The sequence below is a fragment of the Stegostoma tigrinum genome, unplaced genomic scaffold (assembly GCF_030684315.1).
Source record: "Stegostoma tigrinum isolate sSteTig4 unplaced genomic scaffold, sSteTig4.hap1 scaffold_200, whole genome shotgun sequence".
Lineage (NCBI taxonomy): Eukaryota > Metazoa > Chordata > Chondrichthyes > Orectolobiformes > Stegostomatidae > Stegostoma > Stegostoma tigrinum.
This window is the reverse complement of record NW_026728138.1, coordinates 68,467-81,635: the sequence shown is the minus strand read 5'-3', so window position 1 is coordinate 81,635 and position 13,169 is coordinate 68,467. Positions and strand designations below refer to the sequence as shown.

Here is a 13,169-nt window from a genome sequence, read left to right as displayed (position 1 = left end):
TGATCTGTGATATTTCCCACAGCCCGATGACCCAATAATCCCTGCTCCATGTCAATAAAAGCATCTCTGGGTGTGGTTCAAGCTCACAGCCTCGGCATTTTACGCACCTCTGTACCATCATAGAAGGACCGCACGCTCACCGATTGTGTGACAGGAACCACAGAGTAGCCCTGTGCGCTCATTGCCATCCCACATTTCCCATTGTATCTTCGTGGCTGGGCCACTGACACTCTGATTCCAGGCCTGGGAACTGGGATTATCTGGTCTTCTGCAGTAGTACCTTGTGTGAGGGAATTTTGGTGAGGTTGCGGATGTTAAACAGACAACAATAGAAGGACACAGTACGCCCTCACACGCTGGCCACACTGTCATGCATCAAGAATATATTGGAAGTGACAACAAGACCCCTCAGACCACTCAGAGTCATGGTGGTGGACACTCCCACAGCTGCTCAATGACAAACACTTACAAGAATTAAAGACCCCATTCCCACAACATGCAGAACCAATGTGGTTTACAAAATACCATGCAATTATGACTGTAAATGTTACATCGGAGAGACAGGAATGAAACTAGACATTGGAATTCAAAAACTTCAACTAGTAGCAAAACGGAATGACAAACTCTCCTTAATATCGAGACACTCAGACAATGAAGGCCATCAGTTTAACTGGGACAAGGTAACCATAGTAGCCCGAGCCAAACATAGACATGCACAGGAATTCCTAGAGGCATTGTTCTCCACCCATCATGCAATCAGCAAACATAAAGAATTGGACCCCTATACAAACCCACACAGATCAAAACCAGAAATGACACTACTCACCATAACAGAGCAAACAGTATAAATTCTAAGCAGAGGAGAAAAACACTGCTTCAACGGAGGCTCTACTGATGATGTCACCTAGCATGGTGATGAACCATCTGAACAAGAACAAGCCAGCTTGGCGAACAAGTCAACAACTCACCCTCAAACTGAGCTATAGATCTTTGCCAAAACTTTGAGCCGAGCTCAATGTGAGAGCTGAAGACCAGTTTTCCTGTTTACCCTGGTACACAGATCACTCCGGATCAATCACCCACATTGACTATCATTTGTGTGTTGCCCTTTCCATGTCTCACCTTGGTTCAGCTTTCTGAAGGGTTCCATGCAATTTTCATTTTGCACATTTTACTGCGGAGAGTTTTGCAGCCTCATTTCAAGACCATTGAGTTTACAAACAGAAAGAGACCATTTAGACCATCAACTCTGCTCTGCCATTCAATAAGATCCTGTCTGATCTGCACTTTGTTGCCTTTCCCCATAGACCTTGATACCTTTATTGCTTAAAGATCTGTTGATCTCAGCCTTAAATATACTTATTGGCCCAGCCACAACAAACCTCTGCTCTGAAGAATTCCACTGATTCACAACTGTCTGAGAGAATAATTTCTTCCTCATCTCTGGCTTAAATATGAAACCCCTTTCTGATATGAGGTATTCTGGCCCTAGATGGTCCAGAAGGGAACCAACCTTTCTGCAACCAACCCATTAATCCTCCAAAAAACCTGCATGTTTCAACAAGGAGCAAGGATTTTGTTTTGCAGAACAGTGTTTGAGCAGACGAAGGAAATGAATTTCAGAGCTTCAGTGTTAGAAAAGGATTTGCAGATCAGAAACTTGCTTAGATACAGCAAGATCTAAGCGTGTCACTTGATTTTTTAATCATTCTGCCCTGGATATTGTTGGTCTTTGAATGTCAGTATTGAGTCAAATAAAAGTAACGTTAAGTTCCTTCCTTACATCTCCCGGTAACTATTGCCCAATATCTTAAATCTGTGTTTCTAAGAATTTTACTACAAGTGAAGAGGAACAGCTGCTCTTTATCTACCTTATCTAAATCTCTCATAAACCTAGACACCTTTGTCAAAGATCACCTCAGTCTTGTTTGCTTTGTGCAGAACACCTTCAGTTTCTCCAACCTGACCTTACAACTAATATCCCTCAGTTCCTGAATCATTCTGATCAATCTCCTTTCAATCACTCCACAGACCCTCACATCCTTTGTGCACATCACCTGTTTGTGCAGACCCGAATGCTTTGTGTTCAAGTGGGTGATGTTATCACACACGGGCAATTGCTCAATGATGTCACCCTGATTCCTGAGCATTTCCTGAACTGTGGGTTTCCTCTCACCCCAGTGCTTCTGATATCTTTTGAGCTGCAGACTCCAGCATTTGATTTTAAAGTTGAAGACAATGAAATTATTTCAGTATTTTTAACCAGTAATGTACACATTTTGTATCAGAGATAATAGGAACTGCAGATGCTGGAGAATCCGAGATAACAAAGTGTGGAGCTGGATGAACACAGCAGGCCAAGCAGTAGCTTAGGAGCTGATGTTTCGGGCCTAGTCCCTTCATCAGAAAAAGGGGAATGGTGAGAGGGTTCTGAAATAAATAGGGAGAGGCGGATCAAAGAGGGAGAGAGGAGAAGATAGGTGGAGCGGTGAAGGCAGCCGAAAAACTGCTCGATGTCCAAACGTGAGTGGTATTCATTGATGTGTGTGTGGAGGGGGATAAAGGTGAGCCCCTTACTGAGGACTGACCATTTGACCTCAGTCAGGGGGAGGTCTAGGGGTGATGGTGAAAACTCAGCAGGGCTCAGCGTGGCTGTCTCCTCTGGGGCTGCTGGCTTTTTGGCCTGCCGTGTTCATCCAGCTCCACACTTTGTAATCTCATGTACACATTTTGCTTCATATACTGTTCCCAGTTATCTGACTCTGGTGTTGGTGTGATGTAAATCAAGTCCCACTAACATGAGGATTTTGCAGAGGTGACAAAGAAGGTTGATGAAGGCAGAGAGGGTAAACATTGTTTGGATGCGCTACGCAAAGGTGTTTGAAAAGGTTCCTCATGGTAGACTGGTTAGATCACATGGAATCCAGTGGAAGCTAGTGGTTTGGATCCAAGACTGGCTTGAAGGCAGGAGGCACAGAGTGATGGTAGAGTGTTATATATCAGACTGAAGGCCTGTGACCTGTGGTGTGTCACAAGAATCAGTGCTGGGACACTGCTTATCCATAACTTTATATAAATGATTTAGATGGAAGCAGAGGAGGGATGGTTAGTAAGTTTGCAGATGCCCCCAAAATTCATGTTGTTGTGGATAGTGAAGAATGTTATCTCAGAGTACAACGGGACCTTGATCAGATGGGCCAATGGGCCAAGGAGTGGCAGATAAAGTCTAGATAAATGTGAGGTGTTGCAATTTGGTAAGGCAAACTCAGGCAGGACTTATAAGTTAATGGTCAGACTTTGTGGAGTGTCACCAAACAGAGACATTGGGGTGCAGATGCATTGTTCGTTGAAAGTGGACTCACAGTTAGACAGGGTGGCGAAGAAGGCATTTGGCATACTTGCTTTTATTGTATTGAGTATCAGAGTTTGGGCGTTACGATGCAGATGCACAGAACATTGCCACTTTTAGAATACTGCACTCAGTTATAATATCCCTGCTACAGGAAAGTTGTTAAACTGAAAGGTTTCAGAAAAAAAAAGATTTACAAGGATGGTGCTTGGATCGAATGGTTTGAGCTACAGGGAGAGGAGGCTGAATAGGCTGGGGCTGATTCCCTGGAACGTCATAGGCTGAGGCGTGACCTTACAGAGGTTTATAAAATCACGAGGGGCTTGGATGGGGTGAATTGGCAATACCTTTCCTGCAGGGAAAGGAATCCAAACCTGAGAGCATGGGTTTAAGTTGAGAGGTGAAAGATTTAAAAGGGACCTGAGGGACAGTTTTACATGTAGAGAATGCTGCATGTATGGAGGAGGTGGTACAGTCACAGCTCTTAAACAGCACCAGGATTGGGAAATGCATAGGAAGGGGACAGCGGGATACGGGCCCAATGCTGGCAAATGGGACTAAAATAATTTAGGATATCTGGTTCGAATAGACAAGTTGCAGCAATCAGAGATAATGGGAACTGCAGATGCTGGAGAATCCAAGCTAATAAAGTCTGAAGCTGGATGAACACAACAGGCCGAGCAGCATCTCAGGAGCACAAAAAGCTGACGTTTCGGGCCTAGACCCTTCATCAGAGAGGGGGATGGGTTGAGGGATCTGGAATAAATAGGGAAAGAGGGGGAGGCGGACCGAAGATGGAGAGAAAAGAAGATAGGTGGAGAGGAGAGTTTAGGTGGGGAGGTAGGGAGGGGATAGGTCAGGAAGACAGACAGATCAAGGAAGTGGGATGAGGTTAGTAGGTTAGAAATGGAGGTGCGGTTTGGGGTAGGAGGAAGGGATGGGTGAGAGGAAGAACAGGTTAGGGAGGCAGAGACAGGCTGGGCTGGTTTTGGGATGCAGTGGGGGGAAGGATGAGCCCAGATCATGGAGTGGGATGGGTTTGGAGGGAGGCCGTGGTGATTTGCCTTTTTTGCAACAAAAAGTCATATTTATCGAGGGAGATAGACCCACTGTTATCAGCGAGTGGTTCCTGCTGGCTGCGCACTGCCTGAGAGGGCGCTGGAGGCAGAATCATTCGTGACCCTCAGGAGAGAGTTGAACAATGAGAGATTTACAGGGCATCGGTAAGACCATGATGGGTGGGACTGGTGAAATTACCTGTACAGTCAGCTGATGCAGACAGTGACACGCTGAAGCACCTTCCTCTGTGCTGGGACATTCTCTGAGTGTGCGGTTCTGTACCGATTGTTGCTGCAATCTCACTGACCATCCGCTAGTCATGGAGCTGGTTGATGAGGCTTGTTAGTGACATGCCCCACCTCATCTGATTGGTACATTTCCAATGATCTACATTCATTGCAAAGAGATTTTTATAGAAAAGGTCTTGAAAAAGTACTGGTGTAAACCGACTATCGGTTTTCCCCGGTTAGGAAACCCAGGAGTCCGGGAACAACAGTAAAAACTGTCAGCAGTGACTTACAAGTCTTTGCACTCAGTCAGGCTGATGGAAAATATGGAAGGTAACTGGGACCTAAGGTAGTCCAGTATTACAATGTCTTTACTTTTTGGCCTTCTTTGGTTAAAATTGAGGGTGTGTTTATCTTTGTTAACTGGATCCAGCTGGTGCTTTCCCCAACTGGTCAGGGAGCCAAGGGGGACTGTGCTGGGGTGTTTTCTTTGTCTTTTTTTCTTCTTTGTTTGTTTTTTTTCTTCTTTGTTTGTTTTTTTTCCCTTTAGTTGGTGTATCTACCCCCTGGGTAACCTGCATGACTGGGTAGGTGTACAAATATGTTTTTTTTGTAGATCTTATGAATAATGTATATTTTCTTTCAAATTAAAAAAAAAGGTGTGTTTATACCTGTTCTTATCATTGTGGACTGAGAAGAGGATAGAGTGAGTATTGAAGGTGGAAGGAAGATGTCAGGTTGGCTGTGCACCCTTGCAACTGGTGGATCTTAATGCTGGTTAAGGCCTAATGCTGGTTCAGGGGAGCAGCAAACCTGCAAGGATGGCTGTGGCAAGTGCTTGTGCCCTGGGTCAGGAGGTCCGGAACACCATCTGTGTTTCCGTGAAGAAGGTGGATGAAGGTGCACCTGTGGACCGCGCCTTCTGTGTGAAGAGGGTCCTGTTGGACTGTTGTGGGTTTGCTGCTGCTGACATTTACTGCCTGCAGGATTTCCCTGGAGGAGGTTTTTACAATGTAACCATCAGGAGCACCAAGCTTTGTGAGCGCTTCCTGGAGGTTTTCAAGGAGAAAGGAGGTGAGGGGCCCCCTCTCTGCATTGACCGCTGTCCCACTGTTTGTGATGCCTGTGCCGAGGAGCCGTATGGTGACTGTACACATGTACAACATGCATGTGCCAGCAGCTGATGTCCTGACCTTCCTTGGAAGGGGACCTAACCAACATCCTGGACCCCTTTGGGATCTGGACAAGTAAGAGGCAGGCCAGGGTGATGCTGAGGACGGGCGTAGTCGGGAACATCATACACCCACCAGGCAGCTTCACGATTGGTGGGAGCAAGGACTACCTGACCTACGCAAGGCAACCCAAAGTCTGCCATGCCTGTGGTAGGTCAGGTCACATGGTGGCCGACTGCAAAGTCACCATCTGATGGAACTGCAAGGAGGATGGACCCCTTGCAAAGGATTGACAAAAGAAAAAATCTGCAACCTTTGTAGGAAAGTGAGCTACATCTGCAGGCCGTGACTGTGGTGGGGGACCACCTACGCCCAGGTCACTAGCAGCGGCAATGCGGGGCAAGCCCCCCCACCCACCCTCCCCTGTAGGAGAGGCAGGCACCAGGCCCATGCAAGGACCTTTGTCCGACTGTGCAGGAGGGACCAGCCCCGCAGGATGGAACCGAGGCCAGCAAAGCGCCCCTGCACGCTCCGCTTTCTCCCCCACTGCCCCCACCCACCCCCTGACAACCCAGAGTCAATGGAGGAGGCTACAGGTGACCCAGGGGAGTGGACAACGGTCCGGAAGCCAAGGAGGAAGGCACGCTGGAGGGCCCCAGTGGTACACAGCGAGCGGTTGGCCATCCTGCAGCGGCTTCCAACCCTGCTGGCTATGCCTAGACCAGTCATTCTAGGTGGAGACTTCAACTGCATCATCGATGCAGATGGAAGATCCAGTGTGGGGACAGTGGGTGGGGAGAGTAAATTGGACGCCACGTCCAGATTCCTGCTGGACACGGTGAAGGACACCAAGTTGCTCGACGTCTTCAGCACCCCTGCAGACGGAGCGCAGCGGTGATACACCTGGTCGCAGCCAGATGGGTCTATCTGCTCAAGGATAGACTTCCTGTTTGTTCTCGGTCAGGTCCACTGGCGTCGAGCCGGTGTTCTTCTCTGACCACTGCCTCCTGCTGGCCGACTGTCACTTACAGGACAACCAGCAGACTGGCAAGGGGACGTGGAACATCAACACGACTCTGTTGACCACAGAGTATGTCGAGGAGCTTAAGAGGGAGTATGCAGGTTGGAGAACCGTGAAACCCCTCTTTGAGTCTCCGGGTGACTGGTGGGAGAAGGTGGAGGAGAACATCAAGAGGTACTTTTGCTCAAGGGTGTTCGGAAGGTGAGAGAAAGGCGGGGAAAGCTGTCGCAACTCCAGAAAAGGACGCAGAACCTGCTCCTTCTGCAGTCAATGGGGGTCGATGTCACGGAGGACGTCCGCAAGGTGAGGGGCCAGCAAGCCTCCCCCTTTGCCACGGAGGCCTCCAGGATAATCTTCCGGTCCAGGGTCCACACAGTGGAGCAGGACAAGATGTGCTCGGGTTTCTTCTTTCAGGAGGTGCACAAAGAGCTCTGTGCTCAGCCGGCTGAAGGAGAACGACATCTCGGTGACGTCGTCTCAGCCTGACATTTTGAGGATTAGCAGATCCTTCTATGCCAGACTGTATGATGCGAAGCCCGCGGCCAGCATGACCTCCGAGTTGCTCCTGTCGTCTATCACGGAGGTCTTAGGCGGCGGCACGAGGGAGTGGCTGGACCGGCAGATATCCCTGGACGAGCTGACTACAGCCCTCATGTCCTTTGAGAGGAATAAGACTCCTGGGAGCGACGGCTTACCGGTCGAGCTGTATTCCGCTCTGTGGGACCTGGTCGGCCAGAACCTGCTGGAGGTGTACGATCGTGCGCTTCAGAGAGGGGAAATGTGCAAGTCCATGAGGAAGGGCATCATCACCGTCATTTACAAGAGGAAGGGAGAGAGGGAAGAAATTACGCATTGGCGTCCCATTTCACTATTGAACATGGACTACAAAATCCTGGCTAAGGTCATAGCCAACCGGGTCAGGACTGTCCGGGAGTTGCTGAATCACCCTGACAAAAACTGTGCTGTGCCGGGCAGGAAGATCGCTGAGAGTTTCGCGTTCATCAGTATGATCGCCTACGTGCAGGACAGGCGGGTGGACACCTGCCTCGTCAGCCTGGACCAGGAGAAGGCCTTCAACAGGGTCTCTCCAAATTGGGGTTCGGGGAGGGCATCAGCAATTGGATCTGGCTGCTCTACACCAACATCGTTAGCACAGTCTCGATCAATGGGTGGGAATCAGACAGTTCTCCCGTCAGATCTGGAGTCAAGCAGGGGTGCCCGCTCTCTCCTGCCTTGTTCGTGTGCTGTGTGGAGCCCTTTGCCGCATCCATCAGGAAGGACGTGAGCCTGAAGGGCGTGACTATCCCAGGCAGCGGAGGCCTTCAGGTCAAGACCTCCTGCACATGGAACATGTCGCCGTCTTCTGCACCGATCGTCAGTCGGTGAGTGTGCGTAGACGTCGGTGAGTAGACATCTGCGGCCCAAGCCAATAGGGGTAAGAACGAGGACATATTCTTCGGGAACTGGGACAACCGCTCCTTCATCCCCTTCACCGTCAGCACAGACTACCTGAAGGTGCTGGGTGTTTGGTTTGTTGGAGCTGGGACATGCACTCAGAATTGGGAGGAGCATATCACCAAACTGAAGCAGAAGCTGGGCACGTGGACGTTCTGGTCCCTCTCCATCACGGGTAAGAACCTGGTTGTCAGGTGCGAGGGGCTTTCGGTACTGTTGTATGTGGCGCAGCCCTGGCGTATTTCCTGGACCTGCGCCGCTGTGGTCACCCGGGCCATCTTCCACTTCATTTGGGGGTGGAGGATGGACCGGGTCCACAGGGACACCATGTACAAAGACCTGTAAAATGGGGAGAAAGTATGTACCGAACTCCAGCCTCGCCCTGACGGCTACCTTTGTGTGCGGCTGCATCAAGCTGTGCGTAGATCCTCAGTACGCAAACACCAAGTGTCACTACTGACTGAGGTTCTGCCTGTCCCCTGTGTTGTGAAGGATGGGCCTGGCCTCATTACCGCAGAACGCTCCGAGTAGTTGGACCGTCCTGTACCATCTGTCGTTTGTGGAGAAATTTTTGAAAGGAAACACCTTCGACCACAAGGCCATCTGGCAGTGGTCAGCACGTAGTATCCTCGAGACGCTTTGGGAAAAAGAGAGGGTGGATCGCGTCCTGTTGTATCCCTGCGCAGACTGCCAAAGTTATTTGGCAGAATGCCTCATCGCCAGAACTTTCAAACGAGCACAAAGACATTGCTTGGCTGGTAGTGACAGGGGCTCTGCCAGTGAGATCCTTCATGCACGCCCCGAATCTCTGTGCCACTGCACGCTGCCCTCGAGGCGGCTGCATGAGCGGGAACGAGACTGTCTATCACCTCCTTCTGGACAGTGCCTATGCACAGGAGGTCTGGAGGGGGATGCAGTGGTCTTTGTCGAGGTTCATCCCGAGTAGATTCGTGACGCGGGACTCCATGCTCTATGGGCTGTTTCCCGGGATGCACACCGAGACCAACATCAACTGTGCCTGGAGGACCATCAATGCGGTGAAAGACGCTCTTTGACCTGCCCGCAACTTGCTGGTCTGTCAGCTGAAAGAACTGACCCCGACCGAATGTTACAGACTGGCGCACTCCAAGGTCCAGGACTATGTGCTGAGTGACGCGCTAAAGCTTGGGGCAGCCGCCGCCAAGGCATGGTGGGGAAAGACCACCGTATGAAACCCCTCATCCAGAATAGAAAAAAAGGGCCCTATCTGGTAACTGGGTCCAGCTGGCGCCTTCCCCAACTGGTCAGGGGGCCAACAGGGACTGTGCGGGGTGAAGACTGCCGGTGTATTTTCTTTGCTTTGATTTTTTTCTTCGATGTTTTGTTTTTTTTTTCCCTTTAGTTGGTGTACGTATGCCCTGGGTAACCCAGAGCAGCTTGCATGACTGGGTAGGTGTATGAATGTGTTTTTTTATACATCTTATGAATAAAGTATATTTTTTCAAATTAAAAAAAATGTTCTTATCAGCTTTTAATATCTGATATGTTCTTTACTTAAGGACCCTATATTAAACCGATTTTTAAGAACAGCAGCTTGCTCTGTCCTCTCCATGCATCATCCTGGTATTGCAGTGTTCCTAGGAATGGTGCAGTCTCGTTAAACCAATTTTAAAAACAGCCTTATCAAAAACTGAAGAAGGGTGTCTAGGCCTGAGGCATCGGACTTCCTGCTCCTTTGCTGTTTGGCCTGCTGTGTTCATCCAGCTCTGGACCTTGTAATCTCCAGCAGATCAGCACTCTGGAACCATAACAGCCCTTAGCCCAACAAGTCCACATCAAACCTCAGAGTATCCCAGCCAGACCTACACCCCACCTAATCAAACTCTCCCTTAACACAACAGGCAATTTAACATGGCTAATCACCTAGCCTGCACATCTTTGGACTGTGAGAGCACTCTGAGGAAACCCACACAGACACAGAGAGAATGTGCAAACTCCACACAGGCAGTCACCAAAGGCTGGAATCAAACACGTGTCCTGGTGCTGTGAGGCCGCAGTGCTAAATACTGAGCCACCATGCCGCCAAAGTGCTTTCTCTCAGCACTCTCACCCAACTTTCTCCAAATATGCTTTTTCCAAGGTAACCGTTAATCTCTCCTTTTCTGCATGCTCAGCACTTGTTCTAATGTTCGTGCCTCATCTGTGGTGCATGTCGCATCTTCCCACCAACACCATCCCTGAATATTCACACATGGCAACAGAAGTAAAAGAAAATTGCCTGCCAATACTACCTCATTACAAATAGCATTTCAGAAAAAAAAAACAAAAGATGAAGCGATCGAAGTATTCACTAGTTTTGACTTTGATGGTGACGACTTGGGATGTATTGAACTAGAGATTTTGGAAACACTGTGAGCTAGGAAAAGATATGGCATATACACTGCACGTTTTTCATTTGAGTGCAACAGCAACCAATCAAATATGTGCTTTATTTTTCTCAAGTCAAGGCCTGTGAGTTTAATCAGATTACCAATTCACGAACATGGGATACAACTGCAAATGACCAAGCCAATTCTCACATTAGCCAGACCAGGAGATAGAACATAGAACATAGAACATAGAACAGTACAGCACAGAACAGGCCCTTCAGCCCACAATGTTGTGCCGACCATTGATCCTCATGTATGCACCCTCAAATTTCTGTGACCATATGCATGTCCAGCAGTCTCTTAAATGACCCCAATGACCTTGCTTCCACAACTGCTGCTGGCAACGCATTCCATGCTCTCACAACTCTCTGCGTAAAGAACCTGCCTCTGACATCCCCTCTATACTTTCCACCAACCAGCTTAAAACTATGACCCCTCATGCTAGCCATTTCTGCACTGGGAAATAGTCTCTGGCTATCAACTCTATCTATGCCTCTCATTATCTTGTATACCTCAATTAGGTCCCCTCTCCTCCTCCTTTTCTCCAATGAAAAGAGACCGAGCTCAGTCAACCTCTCTTCATAAGATAAGCCCTCCAGTCCAGGCAGAATCCTGGTAAACCTCCTCTGAACCCTCTCCAAAGCATCCACATCTTTCCTATAATCGGGCGCCCAGAACTGGACGCAGTATTCCAAGTGCGGTCTAACCAAAGTTTTATAGAGCTGCAACAAGATCTCACGACTCTTAAACTCAATCCCCCTGTTCATGAAAGCCAAAACACCATATGCTTTCTTAACAACCCTGTCCACTTGGGTGGCCATTTTAAGGGATCTATGTATCTGCACACCAAGATCCCTCTGTTCCTCCACACTGCCAAGAATCCTATCCTTTCAAATTTGACCTCCCAAAATGCATCACCTCGCATTTATCCAGGTTGAACTCCATCTGCCACCTCTCAGCCCATCTCTGCATCCTGTCAATGTCCCGCTGCAGCCTACAACAGCCCTCTACACTGTCAACGACACCTCCGACCGTTGTGTCATCTGCAAACTTGCTGACCCTGGTACCTGGTGCTATGATGTTGTGGCCATAACAGAGACATGGGTTTCTCATGGGCAGGAATGGTTGCTGGATCTTCCAGGGTTTAGAACATTTAAAAAGAATAGGGAGGGGGGAAAAGAGGAGGGGGTGTAGCACTACTAATCAGAGAGGGTATCACAGCTACAGAAGCTTCCTTTGTCGAGGAAGATCTGCCTACTGAGTCAGTATGGGTGGAAATTAGGAACAGCAAGGGAGTAGTCACCTCGTTAGGGGTTTACTACAGGCCCCCCAATAGCAGCAGGGAGATTGAAGAAAGCATAGGTCGACAGATTTTGGAAAAGTGTGCACGCAGTAGGGTTGTTGTAATGGGTGACTTTAACTTTCCTAATATTGATTGGAACCTCCTTCGAGCAGAAGATTTGAATGGAGCTGTTTTTGTAAGGTGTGTTCAGGAGGGTTTCCTAACGCAGTACGTTGACAGGCCGACGAGGGGAGAGGCCATTCTAGACTTGGTGCTCGGAAACGAGCCGGGGCAGGTGTCGGATCTTGTGGTGGGAGAGCATTTTGGTGATAGTGACCATAACTGCCTCACATTCTACATAGCTATGGAGAAGGAGAGGATTAGGCAGAATGGGAGGATATTTAATTGGGGAAGAGGAAACTATGATGCGATTAGACATGAGTTAGGAAGCATGGACTGGGAGCAGTTGTTCCATGGTAAGGGAACTATAGACATGTGGAGACGGTTAAGGAACAGTTGTTGGGAGTGATGAGTAAATATGTCCCTCTGAGACAGGCAAGAAGGGGTAAGATTAAGGAACCTTGGATGACGAGAGCGGTGGAGCTTCTAGTGAAAAGGAAGAAGGTAGCTTACATAAGGTGGAGGAAGCTAGGGTCAAGTTCAGCTAGAGAGGATTACATGCAGGCAAGGAAGAAGCTGAAAAATGGTCTGAGGAGAGCCAGGAGGGGGCACGAGAAAGGCTTGGCAGAAGGAATCCGGGAAAACACAAAGGCATTTTACACTTACGTGAGGAATAAGAGAATGATCAAAGAAAGAGTAGGGCCGATCAGGGATAGCATAGGGAACTTGTGTGTGGAGTCTGAGGAGGTAGGGGAAGCCCTAAATGAGTTTTTTGCTTCTGTCTTTACGAAAGAAACCAACTTTGTAGTGAATGAAACCTTTGAAGAGCAGGTGTGCATGCTGGAATGGATAGAGATAGAGGAAGCTGATGTGCTGAAAATTTTGTCAAACATTAAGATTGACAAGTCGCCAGGCCCGGATCAGATTTGTCCTCGGCTGCTTTGGGAAGCGAGAAATGCAATTGCTTCGCCACTTGCGAAGATCTTTGCATCCTCGCTCTCCACTGGAGTCGTACCTGAGGACTGGAGAGAGGCAAATGTAATTCCTCTCTTCAAGAAAGGAAATAGGGAAATCCC

General features: G+C 48.7%; 1 pseudogene; it reads left to right on the top strand.

Annotated features, from left to right (window-relative positions):
• The first annotated feature begins 9,755 nt into the window (after positions 1-9,755).
• On the top strand, positions 9,756-9,919 carry LOC132207899 (U2 spliceosomal RNA; annotated as a pseudogene).
• Positions 9,920-13,169: the final 3,250 nt, after the last annotated feature.